Consider the following 25,153-nt stretch of genomic DNA (forward strand, 5'->3'; position numbering starts at 1 on the left):
TTCCTTAATTTGTGGATGTTTAGCCATCCTTATTAATATATGCGTTTATTGCCATAAGCCTTCCATTTTTACCTACTTTTGCCTCACTGCATAAGTTTTAGTACATTATGTTTCCATTTTAGTTGAACTCAGGATATTTGCTATTTCCCTTTTGATTTACTCCTTGACTTATTTGCCATTCAGGATTGTGGTGTTTTTCACAAAAATATGAATTTTAAAGTTTTATGGTTATTGTTCACTTTTAGTCTTACACCATCATAATTCAAAAACTAATATTGTATAATTTCAGTCTTCTTAAATTTATAAGAGATTTACTGTGGCCTAACATATGATCTATCTGGGTGAATTTCATGTGTGCTTGAGAAAAATGTTTATTCTCCTATTGTTGGATGAAACCCTCTGATATGTTTGTAGGTCTATCAGGCTTCATATATAGTTCCAGTTCATTTTTATTGAGGAGGAGGACAGAGAGGAAGGGAAAGAGAGAAGCTCTGCCCAATACAGAGCCTGACATGGAGCTCCACTCACAACCCTGAGATCATGATCTGAACCCAAATCAAGACTTTTATGAAGAATCATGAGTTTAGTTACACAACTAATCATTTTAAATTGTGACAATATTGTATGTGAATTTGGAATATATGATTAAAAATAAGTATGTGAAAAAGCATAGTAAGATCTAATTTATGTTGATGTATACACCTTTTACATTTGTATGTTATAAATAAACAGGGAATATAAAAAAATAAATGTAGGATAAAATATGATATTTTCCCTAAGGGATAGAAAACAGCAGTGGAGATGAATAAAGAAATATAGGTTTCTCCATTATCTTATATCTTAATTACTTTATATAGTGTAACGAATTGTATCCTGCTTATGACAAATATTTTTATAAAATCAAAAATAAGTAGGCATGTGAGCACTGGAGGTTATATGCAAATAGAGGTTATATGCAACTGATGAATCATTGAACCCAACATCAGAAACCAATGATATACCAAATGTTGGCTAATTTAATTTAAATTAAAAAAAATAAAAAGTATTTTTTAAATAAAAGTAAGTAGAAAAATAAAAAAAAACACAGCTAGTCACTTTTGTTCAGATATAAGGTTATACATTAAAATCAACTCATTAACTGGTAATGTAAAGTTTCACAAAAGTCTTTTAACAGCTTTGTTATTAATTAGGTCTCATGGCAGGTAACCCTACTGGGTAAAATCAGATAGATAGATAGATAGATAGATGTATATATATATGTGTATATACATCTATCTATCTATCTATCTATCTATCTATCTATCTATCTATATGATTTTACCCAGTAGGGTATATATGTACACACACATATATATGTGTACATATATATGTATACACATATATATATATATATATGTATACACTGGGGAAAATCATATATAGATAGATAGAAAAATGTGTATATATATGTATATACACATGTGTATACATATATACATATATATACATTTATCTATCTATCTATATATATGCATATGCATATGTACATGTACATATATATATATATATATAATTCTTCACACTTCAAATTTTTTGTCATCTGTGATGACACCATGAGATAGCATCAGAATTCATGGTTAATGCAGTTGATTAGCTCATGATATAGGATCATGACTCGGTTAATGCAGTTGATTAGCTCTCATTCTAATTAGTCAATTGTAAACATGCACAAAAAAATTCAAGACCCATATAATTACTCTTTCAAACTGCTTGCCAGTGGAGAGAAGACTTATTCAGCAACACACTGGAAACCAGACCAATAGCAATGTTTAGAGAGGAATATTTATCCTGTTTGACAAAAGCTCAACACTTTCAAATTTTCTTCCTATGCGATAATGTGTCCTTTATTAGTCTCATTTTTATTGTTAAGTTTCACAGTGTTTTAAGTAACTCCTTCCTAAAATTACGGAAACGATTTGTATTAGGCAAATGAATTTCTTTCAAACTTCTGTGCATCTACTAAAAGCTTCCCTATATTATTCCATCTCTCCTGACATGTTTAAGTACGTAAATTTACTTTACCTTCTTGCATTCCACCTTCCTTTAGGAAAATAAGGTATTTTAATTTTGATTAATTTTAAAATAGTCATTTTAATTTTGATTACTAGTTTCATAGTACATATGTGTCCTTATCTAAGGAAAATAACTAAATCATAATAAATAATGCACAAGTGTTTCTAGGATTTTATTGACTTTTAAAATAAAGTTCACATATTATCTTCTTAAAGGCTTTATATGAATGCTAGTGATTGTATTGTAACCTTGAGTACATTGAATTTGTATATCATTCTCATATTGTTATAAGAAAAAATACAAACAAAATTTTTAGTTCTACCCATCTCTTCCCTCCCATTTACCTGCGCTAAAGAGAAAGAGTCTCCCAAATATTCATACTGAGTCTTCAAACCATAAGAGAGACTTTCAACTATGGAAAACAAACTGAGTGTTGCTGGAGAGGAGGTGGGTGAGGACAGAGTCTCAATGGGTGATGAGTATTAAGGAGGGCACTTGTTAGGATAAGAAATGGGCATTGTATGAAAGTGAAAAATTCTACTCCTGAAACTAATATGACACTCTGTATTAACTAACTAGAATTTAAATAAAAACGTGAAACAGTGAAAAAACTAATATACCAAGAACACAATTCACATTTAAATAAAGCGAATTTCTGATAATATTTAAACAAATTATTCTATTTTATTCGAAATTTCCCTGCTACTTTTTAACCTATTCCAGCAAAGTAAAATAAATATGTAACATAATAATAGTCTATTTTATGCATAAGTTTAGGCTTTCACATGAGAAAAACTATTCCAATCTGCTTTAAGGATGATCTTAACATATTTTTTTCTACATGCATTGAAGAAATTGAAGTTTGCAAGATATATTTTGCCCCAGGAATAACTTTGCAATCTATGAATAACAGAACCAATGAAGAAAGTCAGATTCTGAAGATTCAAGAACATTTTTCAAAAAAAAAAATCATCATGCCTGATAAATTAACCAATGTGACCCTAATAACAAGATTTTTGCTCATGGGATGCCCTGATGATCAGGTGCTACAGAGATTTTATGCTGCATTCTTTTCCCTTTGTTTACCTGGCAGCACTGATGAAGCACCTCCTCATTATCACCCTCACAACCATTGACCAGCATCTCCAAACTCACATGTACTTCTTCCTGAAAATTTTGTCTTTGATATCTGTTACATCTCTGTCACTGTCCCCAAATCCATCATGAACCCTCTGACCAACAGCCATTCCATCTCCTTCATGGGATGCGCCTCACAGGTTTTCCTTGTTGTTTCCTTTGCTAGCACAGAGTTTGCCCTCCCTCTGGTGATGTCCTATGACCATTATGCTGCCAACTGCTGTTCTCTGCACTATGAGGCCATCATGAATAGAGGTGTCTGTATGCAAATGGTGACAGCATCATGGTTCAATGGGTGTGTCTATGGATCCATTCATGTTGCAGGCACATTTTCTGCCCATTTCTGTGGGCTAAATATAGTGCATAAGTTTTTCTGTGACATTCCATCACTGCTTACACTTGCTTGTTCTGGGGAGCAAATTGTAGAATATGTGTTTATTATTGTTAGTTTTTGTTTTATTTTTGTATGTTTTACTTTCATGGTTGCTTCCTATGTTTTTATTGTGTCCACTGTCCTAAGAATTCCTTCTCCACAAGGCATATTTAGAACGTTTTCAACCTGCATGCCCCATCTAACAGTGGTAAGCATGTTCCTCTCTTCGGTATATATTGCATATTTAGGTTTAAACTCAAACTCCCCATCATCACTGAACCTCTTTATGTCTGTGCTATATTTCCTATTACCTCCCAGCCTGAATCCTGTCATTTACAGCCTGAGAAATAGAGACATGAAAGTGTCCCTTTGGAAATTTTTTTGGTGAAAAAGTGACACCGAGTATATAAATATTCAAGATACCAATAATTCTGACACCCACTAATTTGTATCAAATTATTGGTTTATACAATTAAGTTGATAATCAAAAAAACATTTTCAAATACAATTACAAATAATTTCACATTTTTTTGTTTTTTAAAAAGGTTGCTAAGTTGTTACATATCTATTGTATCTTTGGTGCTGCTACACAGGATGTTATTTTTGTAGGGCTAGGTGGGCCTGAATGTCAGTTCAGTGTCTTGGTTCTTTCCAAATCAATGGAAATATTCCAATAATTATCTTCACATCAATTGGCCACTGATATAATGTAATGTTTGGCTTAATCCTCACTGGGAAAGATTTTATAATAGATTCAAATTTTACATGTTTTATTATAATTCCAGATTGTGTTTTGTTTTTGTTTTTGTTTTTAATTTGGTCATGCAGTAGTTATTTAAAATGAGTAATTGATTCCAAATTTGCTACTTTTTTCACTTTTTTTCTTTCTTTCTCTTCCTTTCTCTTTATTTTTATTATTTCTTTCAATTTATTAATTTATTTTGAGAGAGACAGGCTGTGAGTAGGAAGTGGGACAGAGGGAGAGGGCAAGGGATCATTCTTAAGCAGAATCCCTGCTGAGTGTGAAGCCTGATGGGGATTTTAATCTCATGGTTCTGAGAATAAAACCTAATCTGAAACCAAGATTCAGATGCTACACCAACTAAGCTACCTGAGCAATCTTTTTTTTTTCTTAAATTTGTTTGTATTGGCAATAATATTCTAGAAGCTCATTTTAATTGATTTCTAAATTAATCCCACAATATTTGACTTATAAATATTCCAATTATAACAATCTTTAGGTTATATAGACACAGTATATTGTTAACTGAAGTCATTGGCAATCAAATGGTGACATTTTAAAAAGTAATGAGATAAGTTTGTGAAGGAGACCATTTTTATGAAATCCCAACAGAAAACAATGTTATTCTCACATATCCAGGAACAGGATAACTAAGAGAAGACACCATATTTTGCCCCTACACTTACTATTTGTAAATTTTGTTTCACAAAAACTGATGTAAATTTAATTAATGTTCCAAGAAACTGAATGTAAATTTTAATTTACTTTCTAAATTTTAATATGCCCTTTTAAATTTCTTTCTAAATTTATTTCTCTTTATTCTTACTTTTATCATTAAATTTCTTTTTTTATTAATGTAAATGTACTTCTGGTTTACTGCTGTACATAAATACATTTGCATGGAAATCCACTTTCTTTTAAGTCATCTTGGCTTTTATTCCATTAACTTTCCCTTCAAATTTTACCAATATCATTACATTCTTAAAATTCTTGCAGTCCGCCTTCTTTCTTCCCATCTCATCTGCATCATGTTTATTTTCCTTCTCTCTTAAAAATTTTTGTTTCCCAGATTTAAAATAAATGATAGCATAATTTGTCTATCATTTGAGTGCTTATATTTCTCTTTCAACTCATTAGTCCATAACCCTAATGTTCTTTGATTTTCATGTTTCTGATAATTGGAAGTGATGTGATGCTAGTTCACTCTACTCTTGGATCAGTAACCTTAATGATGATAATGATGATTATGACATGCCTGAATACAGGTCTAAGTGCTTCAAGTGATTTTCCCCATTATTTCCCATGTCTCTGAACAGAATTCTACAACATAGCTAGTATTGATTTTTATATGAATAACTGGAGTCAATAAATGTTAAGAAATGAATCCTAAGTCAGTTAGCTAATAATTAACACTATAACCATTGAATCTTAATAAGGATGCTATTCTGTATTAACTAAAAACATATATGGATATTAATTTCACACCATCGAATAATTTTTGCAAGTTTTTTTTAAATTTATGTATAAATGTGAAACTATTATCTCATTCCTGTAATAAATATGTAACTGATCACTTCTGTTGTCTTTTTGTTTAAAATATCATTCTTCAATGACTAATGGATGGAAAAGGAAGACTGTGGTTAATACATGTATTTAAATACTATTTTGAGATAAAATTAAGAAAGTATTTGTATATGCAAAAAGTTAGGCACAGAAATAGAACTACCCTATGATCCAGAAATTGCACTGCAAGGTAATAAATCTTAGAATGCATAAACACTAAATAAAAGGGATACATGCACCCTGATGTTTATAACCACATTATGAACAGTCAATTTATGGAAACTATTTGTGTTTCCACAAGGGTCCATTGGCTGATAAATGGATAAAGAAGATGTGAGATACATATATGTATATGTAAAATAAGGAAACCTTGTTATTTTCATTTTTTAATATTTTATTTACTTTTTTGACACAGAGTGAGAGAGACAGCAAGAGACAGAACGCAAGCAGGGGGAGTGGGAGAAGGAGGAACACACTCTCCATGGAGCAGGGAGCCCAATATGGGTCTTGACCCCAGGACCCTGGGATCATGACCTAAGCTGAAGGCAGACATTTAAGGATTGAGCCACCCAGATGCCCCCCAAAATCTTGTTATTTTCAAATAGGTGAAAGGATGTAGAGAGTACTATGCTAAGTGAAAAAAGAAAACAGTCAGAGAAAGACAAATACCATATGACTTCACTCATACATGCAGTTAAGAATCTAAACAAATCAGCAAATGGAGAAAAAAGTGAGAGAGAGAGAGAGAGAGGCAAGCCACAAAACAATCTTTTAACTACAGAGAGCAAACTGAGGGTTACCAGAGGAGAGGTGATGGGTATTAAGCAGGCACATGTTCTTATGAGCACTACATGTTATATGGATGTGTTGAATCACTTTATTGTACATCTGAGACTAGTATTACAGTGTATGTTTGCTAACTGAAATTTTAACAAAATTTTAAAATATACATGCCCCCATATGTTTATTGCAGCATAGTTTACAATAGCCAAGGTGTGTACACAGCCCAAATATTCATTAATAAATTGTAAAAATGCAGTATATGCATATCATGAAATATTCTTATCCATAAAATTTGAATGTGATGTTGGCTCTCTGCTCCTCCTCATTTATCAAACAGCCACTTCTTCTCATGAAGTGTCAGCCATGTCCCTGAGACACAATGGTGAAGGTCAGAGTGAACAGATTTGGCTATATTTGGCACCTGGTCACCAGATTTGCTTTTAATTATGGCAAAATGGATATTGTTGCCATCAGTGACCCTTTCATTGACCTCTACTACATGGTCTACATCTTCCAGTATGAGTCTACCCATGGCAAATTCCACGGCACTGTCAAGGCTGAGAACAGGAAACTTGTCTTCAATGGAACCCATCTTCCAGAAGTGAGATCCCACCAGCATTAAATAGGATGATGCTGGTGATGAATATGTTGTGGAGTTCACTGGGCTCTTCACCACCATGGAGAATTCTGGGGTTAACTTGAAGGGCAGGACCAAGAGGGTCATCATCTCTTCTGATGCCCACATGTTCATGATGGGTGTGAACCATAAGTATGACAACTCACTTAAGATTGTCAGTAATGTCTCCTGCACCACCAACCACTTGTATCCTCTGACCAAGAACATCTATAACAAATTTGGCATCATGGAGGAAATCATGACCACCATCCATGTCATCACTGCCACCTACAAGACCATGAATGACCCCTCTGGGAAGCTGTGGAATGATGGCTGAGGGGCTGCCCAGAACATCATCCCTGCTTCCACTGACATGGCCAAGGCTGTAGATAAGTTCATTCCTGAGCAGAATGGGAAGCTCACTGGCATGGCCCAAAATGTCCTTCTTGGATCTGACCTGCCACCTAGACAAAGCTGTCAAATATGATGGCATCAAGAAGGTCGTGAAGCAGACATTAGAGGGCCCCCTCAAGGGAATCCTCGGGTACACTGAAGACCACGTTGTTTCCTATGACTTTCATAGTGACACCCACTCTTCCACCTTTGATGCCAGGGCTGGCTTTGCTCTCAATGATCACACTGTCAAGCCCATTTCCTGGTATGACAATAAATTGACTACAACTGGGTGGTAGACTTTATGGTCCATGTGTCCTCCAAGGAGTAAGAGCCCCTGGACTACTAGCCCCAGTGCGAGCAAGAGGAAAAGAGAGGCTCTCAACTTCAGGGGAGTCCCTGCCCTAACTTAAGACAGAGAATCTCCCAACCTTCACCATTTCCATCCCAAACCCCCTGAAGAAGGGAAAGAGTTTGGGGAGCCCTAACATGTAGTGTACCATCAATAAAGTATACTGTACTGAGGCAAAAATAAATATGATCTTGTCATTTGTTCAACATTGGTGAACCTAGAGTGTATGATGCTAAGTGAAATAAATTAAAGACAAATACGATATGAATTCACATATACATGCAATCCAAAAAAATCAATTAAATAACCAAACAAAAAGCAGAATCAGACCTTTATATATGAGAGCAAACTGATGGTTTCCAGAGAGGAGACTGGTGGGGGGATGGTAAAAATTGGTGAAGAGGATTAGGAGATACAGGCTTCCTGCTAAAGAATAAATGAATCATGTGGGCAAATGAACAAAATAGAGCCTGTAATCAGTGGTATCATAATCATGGTCTATGCTGATAGATGATAGCTACATTTGTGGAGAGCAATGCATAATGTATAGACATTTCAAGTATTGGTCCACAAAGATACAAGATGAACTTTACTAATGTTGCTTCTGTGCTAGAGGTCAGGTAATAGTAGTAACTTCTTCTGATAGTGTGTCTTTCTTGTTGAAGAAAATAGATGAAGAAATAGAAATTGCAAAAAGGGATGCATATTCTTTTTTTTAAAGATTTTATTTATTTATTTGACAGAGATCTCAAGTAGTCAGAGAGGCAGGCAGATAGAGAGGAAGAAGCAGGCTCCCTGGTTAGCAGAGAGCCTGATGGGGGGCTCGATCCCAGGACCCTGAGATCATGACCTGAGCTGAAGGCAGAGGCTTAAACCCACTGAGCCACCCAGGTGCCCCAGGATGCATATTCTTTTGATCAGAAAATGATTATTAAAAAGACTATACTATAATTATAAAAAATATGTAAACTTTAGTAAAGGAATATTTTGGAACTGTTGTCTTGTTACCTCATAGTAAAAGTAGATACTTTTCTAATTTTCTATTAATTCTAAACTAAACATTTTAATAAAACTCTAATTAAGATTTTATTAGCAGCTCCTTGTGATCTTAATATTGTTTATAAACATCATCTGAATTTGAATATTAGATTGTCAAGTGAATAATCACAGTTAAAAAATCACCTTTGGGACGCCTGGGTGGCTCAGCTGGTTAAGCAGCTGCCTTCGGCTCAGGTCATGATCCCAGTGTCCCGGGATCGAGTCCCACATCAGGTTCCTCACTCGGCAGTGAGCCTGTTTCTCACTCTGCCCCTGCCTGCCACTCTGTCCGCCTGTGCTTACTCGCTCTCTCTCCCTTTCTCTCTCTGACAAATAAATAAATAAAAATTTTTAAAAAATAAATAAAATAAAAAGTAAAATAAAAAAATCACCTTTAATTGTATGGTTACAATTTAGAATCCAATTGACATAGATTTTCAAATCAGTAGCAAAGGAATATTTATTTGATAAATTCTGCAGAATGATTCAATTAATGTGTTACAACCATGCAAAAAATTAATATCCTCAAATATAATCTGGACTGAAAAGTTATAAAAAACTGAAACAATATTAAAATTAATAGACATTGGGAACACAGAGATATTGCTATGTCTGAAAGTCTCCTTTTTGTTGGAGTCTTTGCCTCATTTTCGGATCAAGAGAGCACAGCATACTAAATACTTATCTGTAATTTGATAGTAAAATGTGCAAAAGACAAAGTAGAAAAAATGATATTTTATCATATTAAGATGAGCAATAGGTATTTACCTATTATCTTCTAGACAACATTATATTACTTTAATGGTGCTATATACAGAACTCTCAAAGACATATGCACATCTATTGTCAGATATTTGCCATATTCGATGTCATACTTTTTCATATTAAGTAAATTATTATTTATTGACAACCTTATAAAACATATTTTATCCATAAGTATATAATTTCCACATTCAAAAATATTTCGCAGAAATAAAAATCTCTTCTTTTAATTTCCAGTTATGTCTTTTCTGTTTGCCTTACTTCATAGCTTATTAAACTACAATATTGGTTAGAACTTATGAATTGGCATTATTTTTGAAAATAGAGAAATTCTGGTGCTGGCCCTGAAGAAGTAAGCCAACATGCATTCTACACCTGCATGGAAATAAATCTGCTAACAGCCACATAGTTTTGGAAGAGGATTCCATGCCACAGATTGGAACTCAGACTAGCCAAAATTGAATTCAGCCTTGTGAAACCTAAGGCATAGGATCCAACTAAGTTGTGGGCACACTTTAAACACATGGAAAACTTTTACTTATGATTTTATAAATTTGTGGTGTTAGCCATTAGTTTATGGCAATTTGTTGGACTTTAATACATATATAAAGTATATAACCTATGATTTCTGCTTAATTAAAAGTTGTATCACAACCTAAATTTCCTATGTCTTAATATTTATGTCATTTTTTAGAGAGGTCAGACTTACTTCTTTACCTTGACAAGCTTATTTACTAATAATATTGTAAAATTCTCTTTCTTGTGTTCTCAGATTTATAAAAACATAACATAACAACATATCGTAGCATAACATAAACATAACATAACATAACACATAACATAACATAGCATAACATAGCATAACAGTAAATAAATGGTATAGTTACAAAATTGATTTTTTTCCATCATAGTGGTAACACATTACTTTCTTTCTTTCTCTCTTACTTCCTCTTTCTTTCTTTCTTTTCTTTCATTTTTTAAATCTATGTTCAGTTAGCCAGTATATAGTACATCATTAGTTGTTCTTTTCTTTTAATATTTTATCTGTTTATTTGACAGAGATCACAAGCAGGTAGAGGTAGGGGGGAACAGGCTCCCTGCTTAGCAGAGAGCCCTATGAGGGTCTCAATCCCAGGACCCTGGGATCGTGACCTGAGCTGAAGGCAGAGGCTTTAACCCACTGAGCCAGCCAGGTGCCCCGTCATTAGTTTTTTTTTTTTTTAAGATTTTATTTATTTATTTGACAGACAGGGATCACAAGTAGGCAGAGAGGCAGGCAGAGAGAGAGGGGGAAGCAGGCTCCCTGCTGAGCAGAGAGCCCGATGTGGGGCTTGATCCCAGTACCCTGAGATCATGACCTGAGCTGAAGGCAGAGGCCTAACCCACTGAGCCACACAGGCACCCCCCATCATTAGTTTTTGATGTAGTGTTCCACAATTCATTAGTTGCATATAACTCCCAATTCTCATCATAAAATATTTTTTAATTTCAACAAATTCCACAAATCTCATAAATATTAAAAAGGAGAGCAATGTGTACCCCTATATATAGGAATCAAGATGTAACAGCAATGCACTATCTTAAAATCAGAATAAGAAAACTCTTATATGTTGCTCTCATTTAAAAAAAAAATATTTATTTGACAGAGAGAGAAGGATCGAAAGTAGGCAGAGGCAGGCAGAAAGAGAAGGGGAAGCAGGATCCCCGCTGAGCATAGAGCCCAATGCAGGGCCCGATCCCAAGACCCTACTAAGATCATGACCTGAGCTGAAGTCAGAGGCTTAACCCACTGAGCCACCCAGGTGCCTCTGTGGCTCTCATTTATAATCTTGACTAGTTTTGCCAAAATTTTATTTTATTTTTTACTGTTTTCAAAACATTTGTTTTTTGTTTATTTATTTTTATTTTTTATGTTATTGCATATAAGACCAGTGCTCATTATCTTTTTAAATTCTCTTTATGTTATTTCTGTTTTCCCAGTTATTTATTTTCCATTCTCATGTTTACAATATTTCTTTTGAAACTAAGTATTTGCTTTAATGCTGAAATGAAAGTTGATAATATTCAACATTTGGTATATGTAGACTTTTATATTTTTAAAGATTTTATTTATTTATTTGAGAAAAAGAGAATGAGGGGGATGGCCAAAGGGAGAGGGAGAAGAAAACTTGCATGAAGCAAGGATCCCAAAAAGGGTTTCAATCCCAGGACCTTGGGGTGATGACCCAAGTCGAAGTTAGATGCTCAATCCACTGGGCTTTCCAGGTAATTCTGGTATTCATACAATTTTAGAGCAATAATTATATGAACCATATAAGTACTTATATATAACAGTGCTTCATATAAATCAATTAAAATGATAGTATTTTTATTCTGAGACCTTTTTTACTTTTAGTTCTAATGAAACTAGATTTATTTGATTAATATATATAGATATGATAGATTCATAGATGATAGATAGATAGTTGATAGGTAGATAAATAATACATAGAGATGTATTTTAACTCCATTGAATCACTGCAACACACTGTAAAAATTTAAATTTTTTGACAAAATATTTTGTTTATTTATTTATTTATTGTTCGAAAGAGAGAGAGAGGGGGAGAGAGAGTGAAAGGACATACGCAGTAGGAGGCAAGGAAGAAGGGAGAGAAAGATCTCAAGCATACTCAGTGCTGAGAGCAGAGACCAAAGTGGGAATAAAACTCGTGACCCCGAGATCATGTCCTGAATTGAAATCAAGAGTTGAACACTTAAACAACTAAGCCACCCAGGTGACCCTTAGTTAATAATTTTTTTAATTAATTAATTATTTTATTTTCAGGGTAACAGTAGTAATTGTTTTTGCAAAATACCCAGTGCTCCATGCAATACATGCCCTCCCTATTACCAACTACCTGGTTCCCCAACCTGCCAACACCTGACCCTTCAAAACCCTCAAGTTGTTTTTCAGATACATAGTCTCTCATGGTTCATCTCCACTTCCACTTTCCCTCAACTCCCTTCTTCTCTCCATCTCCCCATGTCCTCCATGTTCTTTGTTTTGCTCCACAAATAAGTGAGACCATATGATATTTGACTCTCTCGGCTTGACTTATTTCACTCAGCATAATCTCTTCCCATCCCATTCATGTTGCTACAAAAGTTGGGTATCCATCCTTTCTTTTTTTTTTTTTTTATAAACATATAATGTATCTTTATCCCCAGAGGTACAGGTCTGTGAATCATCAGGTTTACACACTTCACAGCACTCACGATAGACATACACTCCCCAATGTCCATAAACCCTCCCACTCTCACAACCCCACCTCCCACCAGCAACCTCCAGTTTGTTTTGTGAGATTAAGAGTCATTTATGGTTTGTCTCCCTTCCAATCCCATCTTATTTCATTTATTCTTCTTCTATCATCCTAACCTCCCATGTTGCATCTCCATGTCCTCATATCAGGGAGATCATGTGATAGTTGTCTTTCTCCGATTGACTTATTTCACTAAGCATGATACCCTCTAGTCCCATCCACATCGTCACAAATGGCAAGATTTCATTTCTTTTGATGGCTTCATAGTATTCCATTGTGTATATATACCACTTCTTCTTTATCCATTCATTTGTTGATGGACATCTAGGTTTTTTTCAAAGTTTGGCTATTGTAGACATTGCTGCTATAAACATTCGGGTGCACGTGCCCCTTCGGATCACTGTGTTTGTATCTTCAGGGTAAATACCCAGTAGTGCAATTGCTGGGTCATAGGGTAGTTCTATTTTCAACAGTTTGAGGAACCTCCATGCTGTTTTCCAGAGTGGTTGCACCAGCTTGCATTCCCACCAACAGTGTAGGAGGATTCCCCTTTCTCCACATCCTCGCCAGCATCTGTCATTTCCTGACTTGTTAATTTTAGCCATACTGACTGGTGTGAGGTGATATCTCATTGTGGTTTTGATTTGTATTTCCCTGATGCTGAGTGATGTGGAGCACTTTTTCATGTGTCTGTTGGCCATCTTGATGTCTTATTTGCAGAAATGCCTGTTAATATACTCTGCCCATTTCTTGATTGGATTGTTTGTTCTTTGGGTGTAGAGTTGTTAAGTTCCTTATAGATTTTGGATACTAGCCCTTTATCAGATATGTCGTTTGCAAATATCTTCTCCCATTCTGTCAGTTGTCTTTTGGTTTTGTTAACTGTTTCCTTTGCTGTGCAAAAGCTTTTGATCTTGATGAAATCCCAATAGTTCATTTTTGCCCTTGCTTCCCTTGCCTTTGCCGATGTTCCTAGGAAGATGTTGCTGTGGATGAGGTCAAAGACGTTGCTGCCTGCATTCTCCTCAAGGATTTTGATGGATTCCTTTCTCACATTGAGGTCCTTCATCCATTTGGAGTCTATTTTCGTGTGTGGTATAAGGAAGTGGTCCAATTTCATTTTTTCTGCATGTGGCTGTCCAGTTTTCCCAGCACCATTTATTGAAGAGGCTGTCTTGTTTCCATTGGACATTCTATCCTGCTTTGTTGAAGATTAGTTGACCATAGAGTTGAGGGTCTATTTCTGGGCTCTCTATTCTGTTCCATTTTCTATGTGTCTGTTTTTGTGCCAGTACCATGCTGTCTTGATCATGACAGCTTTGTAATAGAGCTTGAAGTCCGGAATTGTGATGCCACCCACTTTGGCTTTCTTTTTCAATATTCCTTTGAATATTCGAGGTCTTTTCTCTTTCCATATAAATTTGAGGATTATTTGTTCCATTTCATTGAAAAAAATGGATGGTATTTTGATAGGGATTACATTAAATGTGTTGATTGCTTTAGGTAGCATAGACATTTTCATGATATTTATTCTTCCAATACAGGAGCATGAAACATTTTTCCATTTCTTTGTGTCTTCCTCAATTTCTTTCATAAGTACTTTATAGTTTTCTGCATATAGATTCTTAGCCTCTTTGGTAAGGTTTAATACTAGGTATCTTACTGTTTTGGGTGCAATTGTAAATGGGATAGACTCCTTAATTTCTCTTTCTTCTGTCTTGTTGTTGGTGTACAGAAATGCTACTGATTTCTGTTCATTGATTTTATATCCTGACACTTACTGAATTCCTGTACAAGTTCTAGTAATTTTGAAGTGGAGTGTTTTGGGTTATCCACATATAGTATCATATCATCTGTGAAGAGTGATAGTTTGACTACTTCTTTGCGATTTGGATGACTTTAATTTCTTTTTGTTGTCTGATTGCTGAGACTAGGACTTCTAGTACTATGTTGAATAGCAGTGGTGATAATGGACATCCCTGCCGTGATCCTGACCTTAACGGAAAAGCTTTCAGTTTTTCTCCATTGAGAATGATATTTGCGGTGGGTTTTTCATAGATGGCTTTGATCATATTGAGGTATGTGCCCTCTTTCCCTACACTTTGAAGAGTTTTGATCAGGAAGGGATGCTGTACTTTGTCAAATGTTTTTCAGCATCTATTGAGAGTATCATATGGTTCTTGTTCTTTCTTTTATTAATGTGTTCTATCACATGGATTGATTTGCGGATGTTGAATCAACCCTGCAGCCCTGGAATAAATCCCACTTGATCGTGGTGAATAATCCTTTTAATGTACTGTTGAATCCTATTGGATAGTATTTTGGCGAGAATTTTTGCGTCTGTGTTCATCAAGGATATTGGTCTATAGTTCTCTTTTTTGGTGGGATCCTTGTCTGGTTTTGGGATCAAGGTGACGCTGGCCTCATAAAATGAGTTTGGAAGTTTTCCTTCCCTTTCTATTTTTTGGAACAGTTTCAGGAGAATAGGAAATCGTTCTTCTTTAAATGTTTGGTATAATTCCCCTGGAAAGCCATCTGGCCCTGGGCTTTTGTTTGTTTGGAGATTTTTGATGACTGTTTCAATCTCCTTACTGGTTATGGGCCTGTTCAGATTTTCTATTTCTTCCTGATTCACCTGTGGGAGTTTATATGTCTCTAGGAATGCATCCATTTCTTCCAGATTGTCAAATTTGTTGGCGTAGAGTTGCTCATATTATGTTCTTATAATTGTCTGTATTTCTTTGGTGTTAGTTGTGATCTCTCCTCTTTCATTCATGATTTTATTTATTTGGGTCCTTTCTCTTTTCTTTTTGATAAGTCTGGCCAGGGGTTTATCAATCTTATTGATTCTTTCAAAGAACCAGTTCCTAGTTTCATTGATTTTTTTCTATTGTTTTTTTGGTTTCTATTTCATTGATTTCTGCTCTGATCTTTATGATTTCTCTTCTCCTGCTGGGTTTAGGGTTTCTTTCTTGTTCTTTCTCCAGCTCCTTTATGTGTAGGGTTATGTTGTGTACTTGAGACCTTTCTTGTTTCTTGAGAAAGGCTTGTACCGCTATATATTTTCCTCTCAGGACTGCCTTTGCTGTGTCCCACAGAATTTGAACCGTTGTGTATTCATTATCACTTGTTTCCATGAATTTTTTTCAATTATTCTTTCATTTCCTGGTTGACCCATTCATTCTTTAGAACGATGTTGTTCAGTCTCCATGTATTTGGGTTCTTTCCAGCTTTCCTCTTGTGATTGAGTTCTAGCTTCAGAGCATTGTGGTCTGAAAATATGCAGGGAATGATCCTAATCTTTTGATACCTGTTGAGACCTGATTTGTGACCCAGGATGTGATCTATTCTGGAGAAGGTTCCATGTGCACTAGAGAAGAATGTGTATTCTGTTGCTTTGGGATGAAATGTTCTGAATAGATCTGTGATGTCCATCTGGTCCAGTGTGTCATTTAAGGCCTTTATTTCCTGGTTGATCTTTGGCTTGGATGATCTGTCCATTTCAGTGAGGGGAGTGTTGAAGTCCCCTACTATTATTGTATTATTATTGATGTGTTTCTTTGATTTTGTTATTAATTGGTTGATATAGTTGGCTGCTCCCACGTTTGGGGCATAGATATTTAAAATTGTTAGATCTTCTTGTTGGACAGACCCTTTGAGTAGGATATAGTGTCCTTCCTCATCTCTTATTATAGTCTTTGGCTTAAAATCTAATTGATCTGATATAAGGATTGCCACCCCAGGTTTCTTCTGATGCCCATTAGCATGGTAAATTGTTTTCCACCCCCTCACTTTAAATCTGGAGGTGTCTTCGCGTCTAAAATGGGTTTCTTGCAGGCAACATACTGATGGGTTTTGGTTTTTTATCCATTCTGATACCCTGTGTCTTTTGATTGGGGCATTTAGCCCATTAACATTCAGGGTAACTATTGAGAGATATGAATTTAGTGCCATTATTAGCCTGTAAGGTTACTGTTCCTGTTTATTGTCTCTGTACCTTTCTGATCTACTACTTTTAGGCTCTCTCTTTGCTTAGAGGACCCCTTTCAATATTTCCTGTAGAGCTGGTTTGGTGTTTGCAAATTCTTTCAGTTTTTGTTTGTCCTGGAAGCTTTTTATCTCTCCTTCTATTTTCAATGATAGCCTAGCTGGATAGAGTATTCTTGGCTGCATGTTTTTCTCGTTTAGTGCTCTGAATATATCATGCCAGCTCTTTCTTTCCTGCCAGGTCTCTGTGGATAAGTCTGCTGCCAATCTAATATTTTTACCATTGTATGTTACAGACTTCTTTTCTCGGGCTGCTTTCAGGATTTTCACTTTGTCACTAAGACTTGTAAATTTTACTATTAGGTGACGGGGTGTGGACCTATTCTTGTTGACTTTGAGGGGGATTCTCTGCATCTCCTGGATTTTGATGCTTGTTCCCTTTGCCATATTAGGGAAATTCTCTCCAATGTTTCTCTCCAATAGACCTTCTGCTCCCCTCTTTGTTTCTTCTTCTTCTGGAATACCAATTATTCTAATGTTGTTTCGTCTTATGGTGTCACTTATCTCTCGAATTCTCCCCTCATGGTCCAGTAGCTGTTTGTCCCTCTTTTGCTCGGCTTCTTTATTCTCTTTCATTTGGTCTTCTATATCACTAATTCTTTCTTCTGCCTCATTGATCCTAGCAGTGAGAGCCTCCATTTTTGATTGCACCTCATTAATAGCTTTTTTGATTTCAACTTGGTTAGATTTTAGTTCTTTAATTTCTCCAGAAAGGGCTTTAATATCTCCAGAGAGGGTTTCTCTAATATCTTCCATGCCTTTTTCGAGCCCGGCTAGCATGTTCAGAATCATCATTCTGAACTCTTGATCTGACATATTACCAACGTCTGTGTTGATTAGGTCCCTAGCCTTCGGTACTGTCTCTTGTTCTTTTGTTTGTGGTGATTTTTTCCGCCTTGTCATTTTGTCCAGATAAGAGGATATGAAGGAGCAAATAAACTACTAAAAGGGTGGCAAAGACCCCAGAAAAATGCGCTGTAACCAAATCAGAAGAGACCCCTAATTTGGGGGGGGAGAACGGGGATTAGAACAGGTTCTGAAAAAAAAAAGAAAAAAAAAAGAAAAAATTTAAAAAATAAAACAAATTAAAAAATATAAAAAAGAAAAAAATATATATATATTTAGATGAACTAGTCAGAAAACGTTAAAAAAGAAAAGGGTAAAAGTTTTAAAAAATTTAGCAGAAGAAGAAAAAAGAAAAAAGAAAAAAAATTGAAAAAGGAAAAAAAAAAATGGAATAAGCCGCAAGACTAAAGAATCATGGGGAGAAAGCCATGAGTTCCGTGCTTTGCTTTCTCCTCCTCTGGAATTGCTCTGCTGTCTTAGGAATTGAACCTGCTTTCTCCTTGATAGATGAACTTCGTCCTGGCTGGATATTTTGTTGATCTTCTGGTGGAGGGGCCTGTTGTAGTGACTCTCAAGTGTCTTTGCCCGAGGCGGGATTGCACCGCCCTTACCGGGGGCCGGACTAAGTAATCGGCTTGGGTTCGCTTTTGGGAGCTTCTGTTCCCTGAACGCTTTCCGTAGAGTTCTGGAGGACGGGAATGAAAATGGCGGCCTCCTAGTCTCCAGTCCGGAGGAGCCGGATCCTGGGGCCCCACTCCTCAGTGTGCCCCCAGAGGACAGCACCCTATCACTCCCGTATCCCCAGCCTCCATCTCGCTCCGAGCTCACCCAGCCCGCGACCAGTTCAAGGTAACCCCGAGCTGAGAGTTCAGTCCTCGGCTCTGTCTCTGCAGCCAGCTTCTCCGTTCTAATACCTGTGAGCTCTCCGACACTCTGACACCCCCGATCCTTCTGTGTCCCTGTGGGGCCTGGGGCCACGCTGACCCCGCATGGGCTTCACCCTGGTTTAGCCTCTGGAGCAATGTCCCTCAGTGGATCAGACTTTTAAAAGTCCTGATTTTGTGCTCTGTTGCTCCGCCGCTTGCCGGGAGCCAGACCCTCCCCCCGCGGTCTATCTTCCCGTCGTTTTAGATTCACTTCTCCGCCAGTCCTACCTTTCAGAAAGTGGTTGATTTTCTGTTTCTAGAGTTGCTGTTCTTCTTCTCTTCGCTCTCCTGTTGGATTTGTAGGTGTTTGCAATGTTTAGATAAGCTATCGAGCTGATCTCCTGCTACCTGATGTAGTCTCTGGCTGCTACTTCTCCGCCATCTTGACTCCTCCCGCCTCTCCTCAAACTTTAACCGAAGACTCTAAAGCTGCGTTACATTTAGTTAATGATAAATTGTCACAGATGCAGCTCTGTCAGTATGACCCTACCACACCAATATATCTAATACTGTTAATGCCATCCAAGTTACCTTTAGCAGTTATATGTCAAGTTCACGGGTCTTTGTAATGGATTCACTTAGCTTTGCACCAACTACATGTCATCACTGGGCAAATAGAGTTATTAACACAACTGATTAACAAAGTTCGCCAGAGGATCATTCTTTTTTTTTTTAAGATTTGTTTATTTATTTGGCAGATAGAGATCACAAGTAGGGAGAGAGGCAGGCAGAGAGAGAGAGAGGAGGAAGCAGGCTCCCTGCCAAGCAGAGAGCCCAATGCGGGGCTCGATCCCAGGACCCTGGGATCATGACCTGAGTGAAAGGCAGAGGCTTTAACCCACTGAGCCACTCAGGCGCCCCAGAGGATTATTCTTATTACAAGTAAGGAACCTGCATTTTTGGTCCTGCCTATGTTAACAAGTGAGCGTGTGCAAACGTTATTTAATTTTAATCCTGACTGGCAAATAGCTCTTTCTAATTATCCAGGACAGCTTAAATATCACTTGCCAGCAGATAAATTATTACAGTTTCTTTCCACTACCCCTACTATGATGAATAATCCTGTTCAAACACTGCCTCTCGCTTCTGCTATTAATGTTTTCATAAATGCAGACAAGAGAGGGCATATTGACATTCATAAATCTTCCTGCTCGGGTCAGGAATCTTTTCAGGCATTTTATGCCACTAAGTCAGTTCAAGAGCTGAATTAAAGGCAGTACTGTTGGCTGTAGAAAAATTTCCTGAACCATGTAATTTATATACTGACAGTCATTACGTGGCACGCGCTGTTCCAATATTGCCTACAGCTTATATCCTTACTAATGATGAAGAGCTTTTTTTTTTACCTCTTCACAAATATTCAACAATTATTAAATAAGAGAATTAATCCCATATACATTTCACACATCAGGGCACATACTAATCTGCCCGGGCCTTTAGCTGAAGGCAATGCTATTGTGGATGCTTTAACCCATATACAATTGGCAATGACAACTAAAATTGATCAGGCTACACAAAGTCATGCCCGATTTCACCAAAATGCAGCCGCCTTGCACATACAATTTCAGCTGACCAGGGAAGAAGATCGGCAAATAGTTAAAAACTGTTCTACTTGCCCTATTCATCATCCTCAGCTAAATTACACTGTAAATCCTCGAGGCCAAATGCCTAATCATTTATGGCAAATGGATGTAACTATTTTTTCCCCGTTTGGAAAACTTAAATATCTCAATGTTTCTATTGATTCCTTTTCTGGGTTTATACGTGCTACAGCACATTCTGGGGACTCTTTCACTGATGTTCAAAATCATTTACTTTCAGCATTTGCCACCCTAGGCACACCGAAGGCAATTAAAACAGATAATGCTTATACATCCCAGGCTTTTCAGACCTTTTGTGCTATTTTTCAAATAGCACATTCCACAGGAATTCCATATAATTCTCAAGGTGAAGCCATTGTGGAACGTGCAAACAGCACCCTTAAATCCTATCTTAAAAAATTAAAAGAGGGGAAGATACTACAGGGAAAAGTGAAATACTCCCCACATATGCATTTAAATTTAACTTTATATGTTTTAATTTTTTTGAATGTTGATGATATAGGCCAGACAGCTGCTGAGCGATTTTGGCATCCTGACATTTCTCCACTCCCATACGCTCCCTGGAAGGATAGCCTGACCAGAATATGGAAAGGCCCAGATGCAGTACTCCGTAAAGGGAGAGGTTTTGTCTGTATTTTTCCACAGGATGAGGACACGCCGCACTGGCTACCAGAGAGGTGGTGTCAACTCCTCCCCAGTATGACAATGCCTGGAGAAGCTGACCCTGAACCAAAGAAGTCAGAGGAAGCGGCGAAGATGTCCTCCTCCATTCAGACAACAGCAGATGAGGAATCTCATCCAGCAGGCTCTTGAATTTTATGCACAGACTCCATCTAATCTTGTTCTGCTTTCTCTCCTATCCACTTTACTTGCATTAATTTCTCCACAAGGAATACAGGCAATGCATTATTGGGCTTACTTATCCAATCCGCCCATGGTGCATCCCATTACTTGGGACAATCCAACTCCTCAAGTCCACACTAACATAATTGATCAATTTGGGGGCATTAGCTCAGAAGGAATAGATCATGCTGAGCATTATATGAACTGGACTGGGACATCAGCCCAAGTCCCCATTTGTTTCCAAGCCCCGTGTCAGAAACAAATCTTGATGAATGGCTGCATGGTGGTCAAACAGTTTCCCCATGTAGTATCTTACCTCAGAAGGATGCCTCATACCGGAGCAATCATTAAAAGACTTGAGGAATGGAGACTATTTGAAATCACTGGTGAAGAGTCACCTACACTTTCTGGACTAGGAATGTTTCCCCCTGTCCATTCTTTCTGTCCTAAAAATCTTAATTTCTCTCTTCCAGGTCCTATATGGAGTGAGTGCACGCAAGAAGTGCCATGGCTTATTACGCCTCCTGCAATCCCGGGATTTGTCATTACCGACTGGTCAAAGAAGCCTTCGTATCATTCTAAGAAGTGCATCCTGCATCCTGGAGGACTGCGCTCTCCCCACTTGCAATCTCACAGCGTGACAATACCGGGAGGACTGTTTACTACAAAAGAAATGGTTCATTCTGAATTATGGAAACTAGTGACTGCCTTGGTTCCGGTTTCTGTTTTTATGGGTGACCATACCTTGGAACGGGCTACCCAAGAGGACATTTTTGTAAAGGCTTGTGTTCTTCGCCCTTTCCTCTTAGTTGTAGGACCTGGCGCTGTTCGTTCACATATATACAAGAGAACTAGAGGACGTTTCCCAATATATCAAATTGAATGTAACAATTGTATTTTGATAAATTCCTTACCCTTTTCTTCCCCAGCCTTTGGAGACTCCTCTAGATATTTGACCTTCAAAAACAACCCAGATGCACTCATTAATCTTCTAGTGGTTCTTGCTGTCCTGTTAGAAGCTATGAGATAATCTTTCAAGTGTGTTTTTAGTGGATGATGTTTACCAACCACCATCTGGTACTGGTATGTCTATAGTGAAAAATATTATGAAGCTGGTGTGTGAAACTTTAATCCTGCAGCAACACTTAGATAAGTCACTCTTTCACTGTAAGACTTCTATATACTCTCTTGTTTTACTAATAAAGCAGCATTTGGTGGAAATCATCCCTGGTGCTCCTCCTGCCCCATCTCTTTGTCTCTTTGATTTCTTTTCACCATCCTCTTACCCTCGCGTACCTGGTCGATTTGTCACGTCGGTGGTGACAATAAGCATATTTGATTTCATGTATCTGTTGTTCAACTGTATGTCTGCTTTGGGAAAATATTTGTTCATGTCTTCTGCCCATTTTTTCCCATTTATTTATTTATTTTTTCAGCGTAACAATATTCATTGTTTTTGCACAACACCCAGTGTTCCATGCAATACGTGCCCACCCTATTACTCACCACCTGGTTCCTCCCACCTCCCACCCCGGCCCCTTCAAACCCTCAGGTTGTTTTTCAGAGTCCATACTCTCTTATAGCTTGCCTCCCTTTCCAATATCCCTCAATTTCCTTCTCCTCTCTATCTCCCAATGTCCTCTATGTCATTTGTTATGCTCCACAAATAAGTGAAACCATATAATACTTGATTCTCTCTGCTTGACTTATTTCACTCAGCATAATCACTACCAGTTCCGTCCATGTTGCTACAAAAGTTGGGTACTCATTCATTCTTTTTTTTTTTATAAACATATAATGCATTTTTACCCCAGGGGTACAGGTCAGTGAATCACCAGGTTTACACACTTTACAGCACTCACGATAGCACATACCCTCCCCAATGTCCATAAACCCCTCCCCCTCTCCCAACCCCACCTCCCCCAGCAACCCCCAGTTTCTTTTGTGAGATTAAGAGTCATTTATGGTTTGTTTCCCTCCCAATCCCATCTTGTTTCATTTATTCTTCTCCTATCCCCCTAAACCCCCATGTTGCATCTCCATGTCCTCATATCAGGGAGATCATGTGATAGTTGCCTTTCTCCGATTGACTTATTTCACTAAGCGTGATACCCTCTAGTTCCATCCACGTTGTCACAAATGGCAATATTTCATTTCTTTTTGATGGCTGCATAGTATTCCATGGTGTATACATACCACTTCTTTATCCATTCATTTGTTGATGGATATCTAGGTTCTTTCCATAGTGTGGCTATTGTAGACATTGCTGCTATAAACATTCGGGTACACGTGCCCCTTCGGATCACTATGTTGTATCTTTAGGGTAAATACCCAGTAGTGCAATTGCTGGGTCATAGGGTAGTTCTATTTTCAACATTTTGAGGAACCTCCATGCTGTTTTCCAGAGTGGTTCCACCAGCTTGCATTCCCACCAACAGTGTAGGAGGGTTCCCCTTTCTCTGCATCCTCACCAGCATCTGTCATTTCCTGACTTGTTAATTTTAGCCATTCTAACTGGTGTGAGGTGATATCTCATTGTGGTTTTGATTTGTATTTCCCTGATGCCGAGTGACGTGGAGCACTTTTTCATGTGTCTGTTGGCCATCCGAATGTCTTCTTTGCAGAAATGTCTGTTCATGTCCTCTCCCATTTCTTGATTGCATTGTTTGTTCTTTGGGTGTTGAGTTTGCTAAGTTCCTTATAGATTTTGGATACTAGCCCTTAATCTGATATGTCACTTGCAAATATCTTCTCCCATTCTATCAGTTTTCTTTTGGTTTTGTTAACTGTTTCCTTTGCTGTGCAAAATCTTTTGACTTTGATGAAATCCCAATACTTCATTTTTGCCCTTGCTTCCCTTGCCTTTGCCGATGTTCCTAGGAAGATGTTGCTGTGGCTGAGGTTGAAGAGGTTGCTGCCTGCATTCTCCTCAAGGATTTTGATGGATTTCTTTCTCACATTGAGGTCCTTCATCCATTTGGAGTCTATTTTCGTGTGTGGTGTAAGGAAGTGGTCCAATTTCATTTTTCTGCATGTGGCTGTCCAATTTCCCCAGCACCATTTATTGAAAAGGCTGTCTTTTTTTCAATTAGACATTCTTTCCTGCTTTGTTGAAGATTAGTTGACCATAGAGTTGAGGGTCTATTTCTGGGCTATCCATTCTGTTCCATTGATCTATGTGTTTGTTTTTGGGCCAATACCATACTGTCTTGATGATGACAGCTTTTTAATAGAGCTTGAAGTCCGGAATTGTGATGTCACCAACGTTGGCATGCTTTTTCAATATTCCTTTGGCTATTCAAGGTCTTTTCTGGTTCCATATAAATTTGAGGATTATTTGTTCCATTTTTTTTTAATGGATGGTATTTTGATAGGGATTGCATTAAATGTGTAGATTGCTTTAGGTAGCATAGACATTTTCACGATATTTATTCTTCCAATCCATGAGCATGGAACATTTTTCCATTTCTTTGTGTCTTCCTCAATTTCTTTCATAAGTACTTTATAGTTTTCTGCATATAGATACTTAGCCTCTTTGGTTAGATTTATTGCTAGGAATCTTATAGTTTTGGGTACAATTGTAAATGGGATTGACTCCTTAATTTCTCTTTCTTCTGTCTTGTTGTTGGTGTACAGAAATGCAACTGATTTCTCTGCATTGATTTTATATCCTGACACTTTACTGAATTCCTGTACAAGTTCTAGCAGTTTTGGAGTGGAGTCTTTTGGGTTTTCCACATATAGTATCATATCATCTGCGAAGAGTGATAGATTGACTTC

The 25,153-nt window shown here is 37.2% G+C and overlaps 1 pseudogene; it reads left to right on the forward strand.

Annotated features, from left to right (window-relative positions):
- Positions 1–7,029: 7,029 nt before the first annotated feature.
- Positions 7,030–7,990, forward strand: LOC123937907 (annotated as a pseudogene).
- The last annotated feature ends 17,163 nt before the right edge of the window (positions 7,991–25,153 follow it).

Source organism: Meles meles, chromosome 3, assembly GCF_922984935.1.
Source record: "Meles meles chromosome 3, mMelMel3.1 paternal haplotype, whole genome shotgun sequence".
Lineage (NCBI taxonomy): Eukaryota > Metazoa > Chordata > Mammalia > Carnivora > Mustelidae > Meles > Meles meles.